This window comes from Propithecus coquereli, unplaced genomic scaffold (assembly GCF_000956105.1).
Source record: "Propithecus coquereli isolate 6110/MARCELLA unplaced genomic scaffold, Pcoq_1.0 Scaffold88, whole genome shotgun sequence".
Lineage (NCBI taxonomy): Eukaryota > Metazoa > Chordata > Mammalia > Primates > Indriidae > Propithecus > Propithecus coquereli.
In genome coordinates, this window is record NW_012155062.1 from 5,027,491 (window position 1) to 5,048,351 (window position 20,861).

The window sequence follows — 20,861 nt, forward strand, 5'->3', positions numbered from 1 at the left end:
AAGTTCAGGGCACCTCCCCGTCCTCACCCTGCCCTCCACACCACTGGCAGCGGGGTCCGTAACCTCTTCCCGACCCAGGGTGTGGCGGGCACTTGCGCAGGGCCAGGGGCCAACAGGAGGCTAGGCCCTCAACAGCGGGGGACCTTGGAGACCCTCCCTCTGGGCGAGCTCCTCTGCAGGGTGGCATAGGCAGCTGTGGCTTCTGCTGCTGTCTTCTGGGACCATCAGGATTCTGGAGGGGCCAGAATCATACATCTTCCTGGACAAGAAGCCACAGAGCGACCCATATCTGTCCCACTATTTGCTTCTGCCCCTATCCCCTTCCGAAGTCCCTGGCTGGGATGAAGACATAAAGTGAGCTCAGAGATCGCTGTAGGAGGCAGCAGGAGCTCTCAGGATCACCTGCGGCTGAACAGCCCTGGAATATGGCCTCATGGACCCTGCCCTTGGGCCTAGCTCCAAGTGGGTAGGGGCCTCTGTGCATGGAACTGCACCTGCCGAGGTGGGCACCCAACCCATGTTAGTAGAAATGAAGGAATACGTGACAGGAAAAAGGTCAAGCTACCTGGTGCACTGATACTCACCCCTTGGTTCCAGCCCAAGCCTACTTTAGACCATTGTCTCCTTTAGCTCAGAAATCTTGAAGATTTTAGTTTCTCAGTATGGGTAACTATTCAAAGGAGAGGGAGCTGCAGGTGTTATTTCAGTAGCCATCTGGCCTTCACAAGGTCCTGCATCATAGCTGACCCCTCATGAGAAGGTTCTGATGAGGTTACTGGAGAGAAGGAAGGCAAAGGGCCTGTGACCGAAAAGGAGTGAAATGGTCCCTCCAGCTGGGAAGGCTGCAGCTTTTAGGTGAGCTCTAGGCTGGACTGAGTTTCAACTCTATCTCTTTAGCTCCCTTTCTCAATAGAGAAAGGTCCACAGGTAGGCTGTCAGAAGGGCAAAAAGAATAAGGCCTGGATTGTCCTTAGCAGGCCCTGAAAAATTGGTCAGCAATGCAAAAATTGCATATAATTAAACTCTTCTAGTTAGCCCAAAGGCTGCAGGTAAGGAAGACCATCCAATTCCAGAGGTTACTTAGCGTGCTGCTGAATGGCCTAGGAGAATGGCCTTCACCCACAAAGAATTATATGTAGACCACATGAATGGAATATACACCAAGTCTACCCAGGTCTAGATGGGGGTAGGGATGGGATGGGGACAGGGCTGGAGGTACCATACAGGAGGAGAGAAGGCCAAGGAGAAAGAAGACTCTACTGCCTTATCCTGGTTCTAGCAGAACTCCACTTTGATCTGTTTTAAAAATTGTGCTCTTCTGTTTACTTTCTTGAACCTCTGCAAGCCTCTTCATTGAAGGCTGCCGTGAAACATCATCTTTGATTAGAATTATCAGGAAATTCTCATGAAAGAAATATATTTCTTTGGATTTTTGCCTCCACACTTCAAGATGTAACCAGAGAAAAAGTTTGCCAACAGTGCTTATCATATTAACGCCCCGTGAAGGTTTTTCACAGATGCTAATGATTATTTTAAAAATCAACTTGATAATAGGAGCCAAACACTGGCTAGTGACTGTACTTACAGTAGTACTTACATTAGATGATGAAAAAAAGAAAAGAATTTCCTGTGATGAAACAAGTTAGAATTAAACAGGTGACTTTCATGGCCTGATTTCTAAGGTTTTCTGTTTGTTTCATGCAAACATAATTATCTATGGGTTCTTGGACAAGTAACAGGTCTCATTTTTCCTTGTAGAATAGATGACATGAAAAAGACAGCACATTCAAACTACATTCATATTTCTGTACCATCTTTAGTTGTTATTGGTTTTCAGGAAGACCATATCACTTGGACACAAGACTTATATTCCTTGGGTTGTCAGTTCCTCTAATGATCTCTTGAGTTTGGACCACTGTCATATTCTACAAGGGAAAATGAGATCTGTTACTAGTCCAAGAACCAGTGCCTACACTATCTGTGTGAAACAAACAGAAAACAATGAAAATCTGGACGTGGAAGTCATTCATTTAGTTCCAACCTGTTTCACAAAAGGAAATTTCTTTCACTCCAAGAGATGAGGAAATTTGTGGAATGGATAGGGAATGAGAAGTTTCAGGTGGGACCATGGAAGCAGGGCTGGTCCTTTTGTGGATGGTAAGCAAATTTGTCTTCAGGTGCTGTTACTCCTCTCTGACACTAAGATAATATTTTAGAACCTTCTAAATTTCAGTAGGATGTGACTGGTAGGAGCCATGGGTTCTAATTCATGATAAGTGCTTCTGGCAGTCACTTAACCTTTGTTTACCCTTACTTACTTGGCCATAAAACAGCAGTGGCAGAATTGGCCCAGTGTGTTTAGCTGCCTAAGGGAGACATTGTGACAATGGTTGTGAAGCACTGCAAATGCATTGCACTTATGGTAGAACTGACTGCCAAAGAGGAGAAAATGATGTTGAGATAGGAAAATAGTGTGGTCTGAATAATTCCTCTTTACACGTGCAAACTCCATTTATTTTAATCCCATTGGATTATTGTCCTTTCATTCTATAACTGGAAATGAGAAGAAAGGGCCCTCAACATCCTTTTCTTTGATTACCAAATATTTTGCAAGCTATAATGGGAATGAGTCACCAAAATAGGAAGAGTTGTAGTGCCCCTCTAGAGTGGAGGAAAATATTACTTAAGTGGATAGTATTTTTCCCTGTCTTCATTTCTTACCACCTCTCTCAACATATATTTACTTTGAAAATTGTTCACAATTTGAAGAGGTTGAGCTAAAGATCTTAGCAAAAAAATACAGTCAGAAGCTGCAGATTCTAACACCAGCTCTGTAATATATTCTTTGTGAGACCTTGGGCAAGTCACTAGCCTCCCCCATCTTATTTTTCCATCTGCAAAACTACAGGGATGCTTCTGACCAATGTCACAGAGATGAGAGAGGTAACTAATGCAAAGGCACGTTGAAATACTAATTATTGTATAGACTACAAAATATCATGTAGGTGTTTTTGGCAAACTAAAATACGATGTTGGTTTGTACACCACAACTAAGAGATATTTCTGTAACAGATTTTTTTCTGCCACAATGTCTGCAGCCAGTATGACACCACACACAAAACAATGCTATCATTACATATGAATGACAAAGCAACTGCCCCATATGAGAGTAATATTCCTGTAGGTCCAACTAAGTTCAAATGTGATAACAGAAATAGAGGGAGGGGATTTCATCATATATTCCCCAAAAGAAAAATTACATTGAACTTCTTAAAAATTGATGCCACTGAGGACAAGCCTGATGGAAGACTATAACGATCTGGGAGAATGATGGCCTGATGTAGAACTAGACAAACTGGTCAGGAGTCCACCAGAAGAGATTTAAAAAAATGACTTAGTTTTAAAACTTCATAACAAAATGAATGATCCTGAGGAATTAGACAGCCATTTAAAAAGGGAGGATCATGTGCTCAGGGGGGAAAAATGGACTCTAAATTAGGGTTCTCCAGAGCAACAGAACATATATATATATAATCATTGTCATATGTGTGACCTGTTTATTATGAGGAAGATATTTATTATGAGGAATTGGCTTACTTGATTATGGAGTCTGAGAAATCCAATGATCTGCTGTCTACAGACTGGAGACTCAGGAAAGGTGGTGGTGTAATTCCAGTCCCAGTCCAAAGGCCTGAGGATCAGGGGAGCTGATGGTGTAAATCCCAGTCCAAGGGCAGAGGACTGATGTCCCAGCTGAAGCAGGCAGGCAGAAAGCAGAAGGGGTGAATTCCTTGTTCCTCTGCCTTTTTGGTCTATTCCCTTAGTGGAATGGATAATGCTCACCCACATTGGGGAGGGCAATCTATTGTACTGAGTCCACCAATTCAAATGGTAATCTTGGCCAGAAACACCCTCACACACACCCAGAAATAATGTTTAAGCTGAGCAGCCCACTGCACAGTCAAGTTGACACATAAAATTAACCATCACAGACTCCCAACAAGACCCCAAAATAAAAACAGTAGGGACTTCTCAGTGTATGAAGAGTATGAGCTTTGGAAACCCTACAGATGGATGCTTGAATTTTCTCTCTACTCCTTACTAACTGTGGGACTTTGGACAAGTTGCTTAGCTTCTCTGAGCCAAATGGGGTGGGGGTGGAGGTGATTAGGTTTTTCTCATTAGCTTGTTATAAAGCTCAAATGAGAGCCTAGCACGGGGTCAGGCTTATAGTAGGCCCTCTACTGATGATAACCCCTAATATTTATTGAGTGCTTACTGTGTGCCACGTGCTGTATCAACCCTTTTACATATAATGATTCACTTGATCCTCATGACAACTCAATGATGTTGCTGCCATCTTTTCTTCCTCAGAGTCTCTAAGGCGAAGGACTAATCTAGGAATATTACCCTGCTATGCCCTAAAAGTCAAAAGCCTCCTTTTATAGGAAATGGAGATATTCCAGGAAAATTTATTTTTTTATAGGCAACTCTTTTCTTGAATATGTTTAGAAAGAAAATGTCACGTTAAAATAGCATTGTCTTGCTTTCATGTGGAAAGGACTAACACACCTAATCCACACCTTTCCTGGGACCCAGGAAGCCAGGTTACAGTGAGCACTTGGTAGCACATATAGTACAAAACAAGAGAGGGATACACAGTTGGGGACAAAGAAGCTTACAGAAAACGGGTGGTGCTTGAAAACCCCAAACCACTTTCCAGGTTGCATTGTAAGCTCCCAGAAGATTTGGGCTTCTAAGCAGTGTGCTCATAGTCTGGATTTTGGACTGGATGGGAGTTAGTTCCCTTGAGGCAGCAGTACAGGAACAATAACTGGCCAGCCGAAGAGTGAAAAAATGGATTATCCCTTAGAAATGAATTGTATCATTAGTTATTATGAATACCCCAAATTATGACAGATTCACGTGTAAGTGTGCCAGAGAAAAGTAGCCATGAGCTATAATACACAAAATCGTTTATTACCCAAGAGAATCTAGGTGCTAATGTGGATGCTATTGCATCTGTGAAATTCTGAAACCCACAAAGGATTTGAAGATATAAAGCCAAATAAAATATAATACAGAGGGAAATGATTTTGATTATGTAACATTTATATATAGCATTTCATTTTACATTTTCAAATTGCTTTTCAGTCATTGGTTTATTCTTCACAGCACACCTGGGGAGTACATCTGTGCTGTTATCCTCTGTTCACAGCTGAGCAACTGAGACTGAAACAGGGAGTATTTTGTCCAAGAGTACAACAGGGGCCGGGTGAGAAATCATTCATTCATTCAATCATGCATCTATTCAGCACCTACCCTTGGCAAGGCACCAAGGTCTGTGTGGTGGTGATGCACAGAGATGGGTACCGTCTACATGGCTTCTACCTTGCAGGAGCTTGCAATCTTCTAGGAGTAATAAGTGGTTCGCAGATTATGCCTCCAGGAGCGCTCCAAACAGCAAGGACCAGGGTTTAGAGGAGAAGGTAAGAGTTCCTTAAGATTCCTGGAGAGAGTGGGATTCAAGGCCCTTGAGGAATGGGTAGCATTTCGACAAATAAGAGGCTAAGGCTGGTAGGACTAACACAGAGACATGAGATGGGCAAATTCAAGATGTATTGGAGAATGTTTGACTATAGCAGGGCAGTTGTGGGGAAAGGACTGGGGAGTGGAAAAGAGCAGGTTTTCCAGGATGCTGAATGCCCAGCTGAAATATATGGATTTCAGCCGGTGGGCAATGGGGGCTGGACTCTTCTCTGACTTCTCTTGTTCATTCATTATTCTAACATGTGCTGCACCAACCTTCATACTATTCTAACGACATACATATTATTATTCCTCCTTTAGTGGATGAAAAAAACTGATGCACTTAGAGGTTGAGACTTGCCCACGATCAAGTGGGTAATAACTGACAGATGAGGGATTCAAAAGCAGGATCCCTGACTTCCACCTTGAGACTCTGGGAAGAACGAGTGCAGATTCTGAAGCGTATACTCAGGACGCCCATCTAATATAATAACATGCCCCTTCCCTTTGCTCCATGGCATTCCTGAGATAGTAAGTACAAAGGAGAGAAATAAAATTAATCCTTTAACATGTAGGTTATTTTATGTCTAAAGTCTGCTCCAGGCTAAAAAGAGAAACAAAGGGTGTTTTTCCTTATTTGCTGTGTCCTATAATTACAACAAATATCTGCATTTTGATAACATTAGTCTTGGGGCCATCTGTAATACATTCTAATCTCAGCTTAGTCTTTCTCCTAAGCCAGAATCTCTCTCTGGAGTTGGTCAATTCAGTCTCTAGTCCGTGCCCCTTAGCACTGCAACCTAACCCATTTATCTTAGTGCCCTGTGAGGTTTCCAACTCCGTTTGACTCTTTGTCCATCAAGAAACACCTTTACTCTCCAGATATAGGCTACTAATTAGCATTTTTACGGTTTAATCATCAGGACTAAAATGCAAGTGAGAGAAGTACTATCATTAACCCAAAAATATTTAGAAAGGAAACAGATTGCTTATTTAAATCTTCCCATAAAGAAATAAAGAGATGCTCTAAGGAGGTGGGTGTGTACTTAGGTGACATAAAAATTAAAACTGAAAATTTTAACATCTGTTAAATAGGGTGCTTCTCATTATCTGGTTATGTGGAAGAATTTTTGGAAAATTCCTGTCCATAATCAGTGAGAAAAGTCTTTCTCTAGATTCTGCCACAAATGATGACCTTCTGTATGAAGACAAAGAGGAAATCACCAAAATGAGGCATTTTAAAATCCCAAATCCAATACATTCTCCTTGTCTTTCGACACGCCAGGGCCTTGTTTGTCTTTGCCCACACTGTCCTTTATAACCCAAGTAATGGAGATGCATGAGTAAAAGGTTGAGTGTTTCTCCATGTTTGTTTATTTGCATGTTTTTGTTTTGTTTTTTAGGAAGTTGGAAGAGAGAATGCAAAGTTAACATGTAAGGATGATTAAATTTAATCTGAGATTTTTAAGGCTCCCACTTGAAAGTTACGGAAAACAAGTACTAGTCCAGAAAATTGTACCTGATTTCTGCCCTGTTTTAAAAACACCATGTCCTTTTCCTTTGGATGGGACACAGGTGGCCTCCATCCCACTGAGGAAAACAATGGAACTGATTCATGATGCTTCAGCTTCTAGTTCTGCAAGACAGAGGGACACTCACCTCATTGGGAAAACAGGACTTCAAAAAACTCAGAGGAAATCACAGAACTTATTGTAACCATTTGTATCTCTTTACAGAGGAAAAACCCACAATGCACACTTCTGGGGATTCCCCATATTGATGGAAGAAAGTGTTCAGATACTTAAGCGAATCCCGTTGCAGGCATTGATTAGCATTAATTTCTCCTAACTATTGAAATGAAGCCCGTGGGGCTTTCTCCCCTAAAATGTTCAGCAAATAATGCTGAGATCCTCAAAGATTGCTGCTGTAGAAACATGTCGAAATTAACCTTATTTTTAAAACAATGCATAATAAATAATTTCCCCAACCAATGAGGCTCTTTTCACAGGAGCGTCTGAATTCTGATCAAGGTCTAATGGATATTGCAGGTAAAAAAAAATGTGTGAGAAGTTAAATGGCATTTCAACTTGCTAGCTGCTGAAGGCCAATCGAGGAGTCCTCAGCACACTGGCTTGTCAGCCAACCGAACCCTGAGAGTCTGTGGGGATGTTGTTGGTCTTGTCCTGACTCAAGTACCCAAGGTCACTGAGTTATAGCAACACTTTAAGCATCTCAAGGAACTAACTCTTGGCACCTTCCACAGCAAGTACCACAGTATTATCCACAGAAGTTAGTACTCAAAGACTATTTGTTAAGTAGAATTTAATTGTTAGCAAGTTCCGGATTTAACCAAAGATAACAACTGCCCTTGGGATTACAGTCCAATCCCTCAGGAGCCCAAAAAGAAAGAACAAGGTCAAGGGCAAGTCACCCCAGAAAGGTCGTGCTTGCGTAGGGTTCCTGGCTCACATTAGCTATGGTGGTTGTCAGGGCACTAATTCTCATTTAGAGTCAGAAATCATCGTAACCAATTGTAAAGGAACTTGAATCTATAAAAGGGACATGGCCCTTTAAACTACGTAACCCTTTCAAAGCAAAATGGGAAAAAAGAAAAACTGTATTTGTTTTCTGCCTCCCTGTTCCAAGAAGGCGAAAACCTAGTACAAATGAGCCCTTAGTCGTGGGTCAACATCCTTACAAGACTTGCCCCCGGTTCCCAGGTTAGAGATTCTTCCCCTGGACCCCATTCTCACCCACACCCAACTTGAAATAGGTCTCCAGGTCTCATTTTGACCACATATTCTTTCAATCACATGGGGGAGATGAGAGGAGGCTATATGTAGCTATGCAAACTAGAAAACAACTGCAGGCTTAACATGCATGTACAGTGGGTAAGCAGCATCGGCTTAAAGACTTGTGTGAACATGCACAAATGTTTTCTAAAAATATTTTTCAGAAGAATGTATGATTATATTATAAATGATAAATGAGAGAAGGTAGCAAACTATATTTTAGGGCTGTTTACTTATTTGCTGCCATCATTGGCCCTGTCTTCCTTCGTGACTACAGACTGTGTCTGCTTACTAGTCTTAGTGGTAAGGGGGAATTGCTGTACAGTAGCTTGATGTGAGGAAAGGATCTTACAAATGATGGTGAAGGTTGCAGGAAGGCCTGTTGAAATGTTTTATTTTGGTAATTGTTTCATTTTAAAAGGCTGTGACTAGGACTTCATACCTGTCTAATAAGCATGCATGTAACATTTTTATGTTTGCTGAATACTTTACAGTTCCCCATTAGTCTCCACAATACCCCTTGAGAGTGGGTCAGTATTACTGCCTACAATTTACATATGAGGAAATTTAAGACACAAAGGGATTATGTGATTTGTACAAGGTCACCCAGCATGCAAGCCTAGCTAATAAAAGATGACTGCAAAGCTCTTTCCAAATAAAAAGTACCTTATAAATGTTAGGTAGTATTAATGGGCATGATCCCAGGATAAGTAAAATACTCTCCAGGAGTAAAGAGTTCATACATGCTCTGTAAGATTAATTCTTTCTTTTTTTAACCTCAGGGTGACTTTTGAAATAGTTATTCTAAAACCTGGCTATGCATCAGAAACATCTCTAGAGTATTTAGAATATATGAGCACCTGGGCCCCTACTTAACCTACCAGAATCATAATCTGGGTGTGGGACCTAGATAATTCGTACCTTGAAAAAGCTCCACGGGGGAGTTTGATGCTCCACCAGAGTTGAGAACCACTACTCTAGGCTAGAATAATAACTTCAGTCAAGCCAAGAGCAACGACATTCTCCATTCAGGAGAGAAAGTTTGGTGTCTTCTAAGTCTCTGTCCACTGAGTTGACAGCTATTATTAGCAAGGAACTGCCTCATGAAATAATCAACTGTAGTAACCATGTGTGAAATTCCAGGAAATAGTGCAGAGATTAAGGTTTACTTAAGAACCACCAGTCTGGAAAGTTATAATTTATTGGGCAAATTTAGTGGTGCACTCTTGGGTTATTACAGGGTCTACTCTAATGTTTTTATTCTGATACATTGTATTTCTTCAAAATCAACATAGTAAGTACCTAGAATACCTGCCCATTCATCAATCTGTTAAACATTCATGGAATACTTGCTATGTGGAGATTTCAGAATGAAAATAATGATCTTTGCCCATAAGGAGTTTATAATCAAGTGATAAAAACAAACACAGGCAAAACCAACCACCCAACCAAACAAACAAACAAAACCCTACAATACTAAGTCACACCTATTAAATGATAATCAAAAAGTAAAATCAGGCCAGGCGCGGTGGCTCATGCCTGTAATCCTAGCACTCTGGGAGGCCGAGGCGGGTGGATTGCTCAAGGTCAGGAGTTCGAGACCAGCCTGAGCAAGAGCAAGACCCTGTCTCTACTAAAAATAGAAAGAAATTATCTGGACAACTAAAAATATATAAAAATGAGCCGGGCATGGTGGCGCATGCCTGTAGTCCCAGCTACTCGGGAGGCTGAGGCAGGAGGATTGCTTGAGCCCAGGAGTTTGAGGTTGCTGTGAGCTAGGCTGACGCCATGGCACTCTAGCCAGGGCAACAGAGCCAGACTCTGTCTCAAAAAAAAAAAAAAAAGTATAATCAAAATGCTGTATGAGACACTATTCATAATTGCTAAAAAGTGGAAACAACCCAAATGTCCATCAGCTGATGGGTAAATAAAATGTGGTATAACTATACAATGAACTATATTCAACAATGAAATGGAATGAAGTACTGATACATGCTCTGACATGGACGGATCTTGAAAACATTATGTTAAATGAAAAGAGCCAATGACAAAAAAACCACAAATATGTGCGATTCCATTTATAGGAAGTGTCCTGAATAAGCGAATCTATATATAGCAAAAAGAGATAATGGTTGCCTAGGGTTGAGAATAGGGAAGAATGGGGAAAATGGGGAGTGACTGCTAGTGGGTACAGGCTTTCCTGTTGGAATGATGAAAATGTTCTAAAATTGATTGTGGTGACAGTTGCACGACTCTGTTGACTATGCTAAGAACCATTAAATTGTACACTTTAAATGCATGAATTGTATGATACGCAAATTATCTCTCTCAATGAAGTAGACAGATAGAGCTATACAAACTTGGAGGAAGTAGTGATTAATTAATTTGGATTAGTAGAAAGTGGTAGGAAACTTCCTGGAGGAAATGGCATTTGCATTGAGTCAAAAAGGGTGATTTTTGTAAGATGTGGTAGGTGGAGGGAGGGAAGGTATACTCAAAGATACAGTCAAAGTGATGGTGCTTTCATGCAAGGGCGAGTTATCTGGAATACATGCAGTTTAGGATGCATGAGGGCACAGCAGATGGGGGCTACATGCAGGGCTTTTACTGCCACACAAAATTCTGTGGTTTGGTTTTTGTTTTTGTAGGCAATGATGAGTCTGTGAGTGGTTGGTATAGACTTGTGATTTGGAAGGATAATTGGAAGTGGTGATGAGGGGGATGGAAGATGGTGTGGGAGGGCGATGAGCAAGGGAGGCCATTTAGGAGGCGAAGCTGCTGCAACCAGTAGGCGAGAGAGGATGATGCCTTCAACTACAGCAACAGCAGTGATGACTGAAACAGGAAACAGACTTGAGAAAATGGTTAAGTAGAATCGTCAAACTTGGTGGCACTGGGGAACAGTGAGAAGGCACAGCATTTGTTCAGCATGCTAAGACCACATAAAGGCTTGGGTCCTTTTTTCAGTTATTTTGAATCAGAATGTAAAAACTGTTGTTGAAATAATACCTAGCAACCAAATCGTAGCTCTTTAATACCTTGTTAACAAGGATTTAATTACAAACATTTTTAAATTTCTCAACAAAGTAATGTGTATTGTGAATCAAGTGGATTGAAGAGAAAAATGCTATTTCACCATTCTGTGAGCTCTTTCCAATCTGATCTCTCCTTGTTGGAGATGAAGCAGTCATTTATAGCCTGTTCCAAATGACTAAGTATTTACCTCTTGCTCAGACAGCTTCCCTAGAAACACTTCCTTTGGTGTGAGCAACTTGGATTTACTGCCAGGGCAACACCTCCTATCCAACGCCCACACTGCCTCTTGGCTCAGTCCTCACCAGCAGGTGTTCATAAGCAGCGTTTTGTTTTGCTTCTAATAGGAGTGCAGGCTCTGAAAAACAGGCTGACTGTATCACACATTGTAACTTTCACTTACAAATGTTCTTACAAGGAAGATCTGAAACTGTGGAGTCTCAAGGATCAGGAAGACAAAGAATGCCTTTTGTTTTAATCATGCAAGGCCACGCCTGTGTTTTCCATTAGAAGGGCAGCCAAATCCCAGGCAAGGTCGAAAGAGAAACAGTCTCTCCCTGTGTATGGCAGCACACTCCCCAGGGATCTGTTAAAGTCTCCTTTGTGGGCTTTGGAAGGTGTGCAGTGACACTGCCTGCCGCTCCAGAGTTGGAGAACAGTGTCCCTGACGAGTGCCTTACAGGAGTTTACCAAGCAGGGAACACCATTTAGAACACCACTCACCGAGATGCTGCTCTTATCTGTGCCTGTCAGTGAACAATGACTAGGACAAGCCATGTTCAGTCACAGATCACCGTTGTTAGCAGGGCTAATTACAGCAGTCTCGGGTGGGAAGCGTCCTAGCGGCTGCCTCTGAGGGACTTCCATCACAGGGGCTTTGCCGGTGACCGATGGAAATGGGCCCCTTGGGGGATCTTTAAACCACAGTTCTCTACCACTCTGAGCGTGGATTTAGCTCCGTCCGCAGCTGGTGAGGGATCATGCTCAAAGGAGAACACCAAAGGGAGGAGGAAAGGGAGGCTTAAAGCCAGGACGGGAGACGTTCTGGATTAAACAAGAGCAGAACTGGGTATTCATCATTCTTTGGGCTATCTTTGACTTACTACATGACCTTATGGAGGTCATTTCCTCTTTCTGGGCCTCACTGCTCTCAATTTTGAAAAGAAGGATAATAATACCAGCCCTATTATATCATAGGATTGCTGAAAGAATAAAATAAAAATATATTTTTAAAAATAAAAGGTGGGGAAAAATAGAAAATACCATACAACTTTAGGTAGTATAGTTGTTATTCCCTTTCGCTTGTTTCACGTTTTAGTTATAAATGAATGATGAAAGGGAACAACAACAAAAAATCCTGGTGCTGTTGTAGAATCCCAGACTTCATTTTCTGATGTTTCTGAGTGGTTCTGGGGTTTCCTCAACTTCAGATTTGCCTCTCCATCCCCAGTTCTGAGCACCGATTCCGGTGCAAACTCATCTCTAGTTGGAGGGATGGAGGAAGACCCTAAGAATCTGAAGAGGCCAACTCCCTGCATGTATTTAGTCTCTCGTCTTTGTGTCTCCCGCTGCAGCCCAAGACTTGAAGGCCTCCTCTCCTCTCTGTAGGACCCTTGATTTTGGGGGACAGCACCCCTGAGTGAGCATTTCTATCATCAAACTGGGACTTAAGAGGACACCTCTGGAACAGAACCAAGAAGAACTTGTAACATGCACTGAACATGTCTTAGCCTGGCTCTGTAACTACATTCTTGTTCCTGCTGAAAATCGCAGCACCCTTCTAACCAAGCAAGGCACATCCACTTATCTGATGGTGCTGTCAGTGACAGAAAAGGGTCATGTTATGGATTTGGAAGGGAGGAAAAAGAAGATTTATTTCCAAGTTTTGAAGATTTATCTTTTCCAGATACACAAACCAGTCAGGGCATTAAAAAAAATCAATGAAAAGTGGTCATGTTTTGTGAGTAGAAGGAACCATTCTCGACTGCAAAATAATAATGAAGATTTATAAAGATCCCAAACACGTGGTTTAAAAAAAATGATTTGACAATAGCAAGCCAGGGGAACTATCAAATCTTTAACTGCCCCCTATGGTGAGGCAATGTCTCCATTTAAATGAATTGTCTTCTGTTGAATGTTCACATTTCCCCTTTTCTTTTTTTCTTTTTTTAAGACAGAGTCTCACTCTGTCACCCAGGCTAGAGTGTCCTGGCCTCAGCCTAGCTCACAGAAACCTCAATGTCCTGGGCTCCAGGGATCCTCCTGCCTTGGCCTCCCAAAGTGCCAGGATTACCGGCATGAGCCACTGCGCCCTGCCTCCCTCTTCTTTTCTCCTCCTCATCATTTAGTTTTTTTCAATATTCAACATAACTAAAAAATCTAAGTAGGGAATTGCACATAATTATAGGCTCTGCCTGACTGGCGAAGTGATGTTTCTTCCTAACTACTCGTAATCATCTATTCCGCTCTTTGCTTCTCTGGACAATTTAGGTAGAGTAACAACGGTGTCCTTTATTTCTCTTGAAGGCATCCTTTGGGGTCTCACTGTATGTACAGGTTATAAAGGTATCAAGAAACAAGATATTGTATTTTCCATGTAGTCACACATATACAAACGGAAAACACCACTTTAAATGAGTAGAACAAAAGGGGGGAAATACCTAAATTTTTTCTATTAAAGTTATTTGGTAAGATAAAGAGATTTTTAAAGAGTATTTTTCTAACTCAAAAGCTGTGGCCACTGTGAATGTGTTGGCCTGCGTCTGCCAGCTGATAGACTGTTTTGTGCTGTTAGGTGACAACTTAGTGGCATCCTTTGCCCTTTCAACCTTTCCTTTGTTATTAGCTTAGGGAAATGTGACATTGCTAAAAACCTTAACTTGAAAATGCTTCGCAATGGGAATAAATCTCACAATCTGTGGTTTCTGAGTATCTTAATCTCCTCTGACCTTAAGAGAGTGAGAATGGCCTCACTTTGAATAACTTTACAAAGAAAACACAGGGTGAGGTGGAGTTAAATCCTACAACATAACTTCTCTGGCAGTTCTTCCCCAATTTCTAACACCTCTTTATTACCCAGATTATGAATCAACACCCATTTTCTCTTCTAACATTAAATTCACAACCAAGAACATATGGCAACACCTCACTTACCTGGTCTAGGAATAAGTCATTCCAAATAAGGGTCTTTCCCATTTGACAGTTAACCTAGTCTCGTGATACAATTGTATACTTTAACCCGTTGTCAAGGGAAGCGTTTTCTAAAGTTTGTTTCCCTCTCTACTGCCTTAGTGGCCAGGGCACGCATGGCTGACCTTGTCGCAAGGACACAGCATCATTGCTGAGGGCTTCTGTAAAACGCAGTACCGCAGTGAGGCCATCAGGGTCTCCGAGGGGAGTCAGGTCATGGTGCGTTGTGAATAGCACAATGACACCATGGGCTCAGCTTGCCTGGAACTTGTATCATCTCTACTTCTTGGTGTTCTCAAATAATTAAGAAAAGTTCCAATTAATGTTTGGCCTAACTTTTCTAAGGGTAGAAAGTTTTCCATCAGGAATAGTTAAAATATAACATTTCGGCATAAGGAAGTGATGCCCTTAACTCTCAGCATGGGCCCATGGCTGGATTCTTCTTATTGCTCCTGATCTACTGGCTGGCACTGTTCCTATGTGCTCCTCCTCTCCATCTTTTGTATGGTTTTAATATCTTCCCCTTTCCCTGAAGATTTATACCCTTCTAAGCTTTAGAATTCAGAAGTTTAGTTTTGGTAGCCATCTTCTTTGACCCCGAGAAGGGAGGTAAAAAGCAAAACCTAAGTGCCTAAACTGAAGACTGACCAAATAAGGCCGTTCTCTGTTGGCTCCACCCCCATGGTCAGCATGGATTTCTGTGTCAATGAAGAGATCTGTGCCAGGTGCAGGATTTTGGGTCACAGTATCAAAGCATCCTGTCTCTGTGATGAATAAGAGTCCTGGGTCTGGTGTGTGTGTCTGTGGACGAGAATGGGTTGCTATGGCTTACTCTGCAGTGTCAGGGTCACTCTGAGGCCACTGAACTCTGCTGCCTATAATGCAGCCATAAGATAGGCAAAAGGTTAGGGTTGCTTTGTTCTGGTACTACTGGCCCAACACTGCCTGCCATTTTTGGGCACTGAGCTAATCAATTATATCAGGTCTTCGGCTCTTCACCGAATGCTTTTCCTTAGAGGGTCAAATGAGATACAAATGAAAACTTTCTAAAATATGATATTCTGCTGTCTTTCAGAACTTTTCAGTCATCATCCTATTGCAATTTTCTTTCAGTTTACCTCTACTTCGCTCTCCACACCAAAATTGCTCTCAATAAAATCACGTCAACATTTGGATTAATTTTCTGCTGCTTTAACAAATTACCACAAACTTGGTGGCTTAAAACAACACAAATTTACTCTCCTACAGTTCTGTAGGCCAGAAGTCAGAAATTGGTTTCACTTGCTAAAGTCAAGGTATCAATAGGGTTTGCTCCTACTGGGGGCACCAGAGGAGAATCTATAACGTTCACAGGTTCCAGGAGGTAGGACCTAGATATCTTTGGGGGCTATTCAGTCTATAGCAGCACTGATTTTCTTTCTTGTTTGCTTGCTTTTCTTTTCTTTTTTTTTTTGAGAAGAAGAGAAGTTTATTACTTAGCCAGCAAAGGAGGAAAATGGCAGACTATCATCTCAAAGTCCAAATTCCTGTACATAAGCAGAAATACAGAGCTTTTAAAGGGAGGGCCCTCAGTTCTAGGCTATTGTAGCAGCACTGATTTTCTAATTTTCAAATCTGATGTCTTCTTTTCAGTCCTCATCCTAACTCTCTTGATATTTGATACTGTCAATTACTCTGGGAAAAGCTCCTCCCTTGGCTTTCAACATATGATTATTTTCCATTGATACGATAACCTTATTGTCTGTCTTCCTCCTCTAGAATGCAAGCCTCTGAGAGTGGGAACCATGGCTATCTTGTTTGTTGCTCTATCCTTGGTACGTGGAATAGTGCCTGGCACTGTCAAATCATGAAGGCATCATATAATATAAATTGGATGAGCTTCTCCCATGCCTAGTTCTATCACCTTGCTCTCATTTTCCTTCACTGACAACTTCCGCCATGGGAAGGAAGGGTCAAGACTGGTATTCTCCAGGGTTTGGTAATAGCCTGCTTTTCTCCTCATATGCAGTGTGGTTGCAGTTCCAACCATACTCAGTGGGCTCTCAAATGTGCATCTCAAACTCAGACCTTTGTTTTGTACTTCCAACTTTTATTTTTACCTGGATTCCTACAAGCATGGCAAATTCACCATGTCTCACCTTTCCCATCCACCAAGCACAATCAAAATCTAACTTTCCTCTCCTCTTATACTGTTTCAGGGAGTACTAAGTACCAGGATTTACCCAATAGCCAAAGCAAGAAGAGTGGGAGTCAACCCAGACTCCATGTTTTCTCTCTACTGCTCCCTCCAGTCAGTCATGAAGTCCTGTCAACCTCACTCCTAAATATCTCCTGATACCTCATTGTAACTTCCATTGCCTTGGTTCATTTCTTCATTACTCCTATGGAGCAAGATACAAATGAACACTCTAAATTGTTCCTCTTGACTTCTCTTGAATGTGTTAAAATGACACACTCTTTAACTTTTTGGATGTGTGCCAGAGTTACTCTCAAGTTACTCTCTAGTCTCTGCAGTGACTGATTTGCATACCACATGATCTTGGCCTTGTAGTTGGTTGGGCCAGGGATGGGCTTCTGTTCCACAGATGGCTCCTTCTATAGATTTGGTCAGCCAACTTCCAACTTGGGTGGCTGGTTGTAAAATACAAGCTAAGTAAAATTTCTTTTAGGATTTCAGCATACAGAAGCTAAGAGGCTCAGACCACCATATTATTAACAAAAAGGTCAGCAGGAATGACAGGCATGAGCAAGCTGCAGTTATGGGGGAGCAGATCCTGTGTGTAAGCAGGGGAGCTGGTGAACCAGGCAAGAACAGGGAAGGAAAGAAGCGGAGACTGTGAGAAGGGTGCTGTCTCAGTTTCTGGTGGTTTGTTAATTGCATTTCCTGAAGCCTGCCTGTATTGTGATTCCTATTGTCAAATGCCCTATCATTTTAAAAACCCTTCTCTGAGTGTACCCTTGTTTCCTGCAATAAACTGACCAAAGAGTTCTATGTTCCAGTGAGCCCTTACCATGTTACGACACATGGGGAAGAGAGAGGCACTGTAACTACTCTAAGAGCAGCAATATGAATGAAGTCCCAAACTCAATGTTTATTCCACTCCCTTCTTAAAGCATTAGTTTAAGAAAAAAAAAGATTGTTTCACTTCCTTTGGAGATGGATGATGAGCTTATATCAAAATTAGTCTTTATATAAGAACAAACTGATCCCTACAAACATAGACTCAAAAAGGAAAAGTAACTGGTGCTGCAAATATCACAAGAAAATGACTAATAAATGACATACATTTTCTGACACTTGTCAATAGTGGGACAAAGCATCTTTTACCAATAGATGCCATGTTTCTAGAGGTGTGCCTTTCTCTTTGTCAGCTGGTGGGACCAAGGAGATTCCTGAAGAGCTCCAGGGTTCTTAGTCACATGACCATGTTCCTCTCTTAATTAAGAATTGATAAGTAAATTTATTGAATATTTATAGGTAAACATTTAGGCATATGTAATCAATACTCTGGTATGGGATACATTTAGGAAGCATTTTTATTTACATCTCCCACTATTCCTATAAAATATATCTGGCAGAAGAATTTCTTGTTCTGTTTAGGATTAAAAAACAGGCTGCATCAGGGTTCTTTTGGGCATTCTTAGGCAATAGAAAGTCACATGGTCATTTTAAATTGTGTTTAATGCATTCAATCCCATGTCACAATCAAAACTTAGGACTTTGTTTAAAGTTAAGTCTTACCCTTTTCCCTACTGAGAAGTCATGTGCAGGTAGAAAGCCAAGGTAGGGGATGGTCTTTCTCTCCTTGCTCCTGGCAGTTTCTGATCCTTCTAGAGTTAGGATGGGAGAAGGCAAGAGAAGTGGGGAGGGGTGGGAATGTTCTTATTTCAGTGGTGGAGTTGTAAGCTGGTTTCCTCCTGCTTTCTGGACCTGGTAAACATTCAAAGCAGACCACATTTTGCAGGGGCTGTTGTGGGTTCCAGGGAAGTTGCACCCATTGCTAGTGATGTCTCGGCCCACAATTCCTTTGATTCGGGCAAATGTGCTCTCCATTGGAGCAGCCCCCTCAGCCCTAGGAACCCAGTGTTCCCCTCTGCTTCTCCTCTTCTCAGGTCTGTCTGCACCAAAGGTGCCCTCATACCAGCCCCTCATGTTTGGTTCATGAATCTGGTCCACGAGGAAATGCGCGCACCTGCGCGTGTACGCACACACACACACACACACACACACACACACATACACACACACTCTTGCCCTGGACACACTTGGAGCAACAGCAGCAGTCTTCACTCTGCAGCCAAAGCTGCTTGCTAACCCCTCACTTGCCTGATTTCCCAGTTTCCCAGGAGAGTCAGACCACTATTATTCCTACACAAGGACATTCATTTGCTTTCCGATGAGTCGCACTTATGGCCCTCTCTCTCTCCCTCTTTTTTTTTTTCTTTTTTGAGACAGTCTCGCTCTGTCGCCCAGCTAGAGTGCCGTGGCATCAGCCTAGCTCACAGCGACCTCAAACTCCTGGGCTCAAGCGATCCTCCTGCCTCCACCACCTGAGTAGCTGGGACTACAGGCACTTGCCACCAGGCCCATCTAATTTTTCAATTCTTTTTTGTAGAGATGGGGTCTCCCTCTTGCTCAAGCTGGTCTTGAATTACTAACCTCAAGCGATCCTCCCACTTTGGCCTCTCACAGTGCTAGGATTACAGTCATGAGCTACTGTGCCCAGCCTGGCCCTCTCTCTTGATATAAGGTGACTCCCAATCTTTCACTTTGGTGGGAATTAAGTGAGAACACATCGTCCTTTAAAAAAAATCCTCCAAATGTCTTCTCTCTCCGTGTCACAATATCTTCAATGTGATCTAGTATTTCCTTGAAATGTAGCACCTTATCATTTCTTACTTAGTGCCTTAGCCAATACTTTAGTTTGAACATCCTATAAGCACATCATGGGATTTTTGTTTGAAATTCTAATATCAGAAATTTGTTGTTTGGATGAATCATTATTTCACCTTTAGTCTCTGCACTTCCCCTGTACACCACAATCATGTGATTATACTCAGGAAACATGTGCTACGAAAGAACAAACTTTCAGGCTTTCCGCCCAGCTCTGCTTTTTGAAGGGAACCAAAGGATTCTCTCCCTCTTAGTCAAGCAGACACTGAAAGAAACTCTTGGAACTTTTCCAACTGGTAGCCCAGGAAAAGGATCAGCAACCCTAGGACCTAGGGGGCACACAAGTCTTACCCTGCCTGGAGATGGCAGGAAGGGAACAGGACACCCAGACACACAAGTGGAGGATCTTGTCTGTGGCACCCCCAGGCTATGCCAAGAGTGTAAGTGTCCTGCAGGACTACTAGAAGAGGCTATTGCACTCAGCATGCTTAAGGACTGGAAGAAAGACTGCAACAGGCTGGGGTAGGGAGGCCGGATATCCCCGAGGAATCTGGAGCCAGGAGGGCTGACTCTGGATGAAGGCGGGGAGCAAGGGAGGCTACTGAAGCTGGGGCAAAAGCACATTAGCTAAGGCCTTCACAAGGTGGACCCCGGTCTGTCTTGGCAGTCTCATCTCCTTCACTCCGGCCACGCAAAGCCATCTGCCATTTTCTGAATATGCTGTACCCTTCCAAAGCCTCATATTTTACATATACCCCTTCCTCAGGATGCAATACCCTCCTCACTCCCAACCCCCCTCCATTGCCTCTATTTAACCATCAAGGCCTAGCTTAAGTCTAAGTTTCTATTAAGCCTTCCTGCTCCTTTTGCCATCTGCTGCACCATTTTACACATGCCTCAGTTCCAGCCCTCACTGTACTATGTTGTACTTCACTCACTTGCTCTCCCTGCCCCCAAGAAACAGAGAGTGTCTCAAAGACAAGGACTGTGTCTTATTCCTTTCTGTACTCCCACCACCTACCACTGTACTTCAGTGCTGTAAGGGCTTGTATTCATTCTCTACTGCTGTGTGTAACAAGTTACCATACATTTAGCAGTTTAAAACAATATACATTTATTGCCTTTCAGTTTCTGTAAATCAGAAGTCTAGGCATGGTGTGGCTGGATTCTTGGATCAGAGGATCGCTGAGCTGAAATCAAGATGTTGGCCAGGGGTGTAGTTCTCATCTGGGGCTCAGGGTTCTCTTCTAAGCTCACTGATTACTGGCAGGATTCATTTCCTTGAAGCTGTAGGACAGATGTCCCATTTTCCTGCTAGCTCTTGGCCAAGAACCACTCAGTTCCTAAAGGCTAATCACAGTTTCTTTTTTTTTTTTTGAGACAGAGTCTCACTGTGTTGCCCAGGCTAGAGTGAGTGCCGTGGC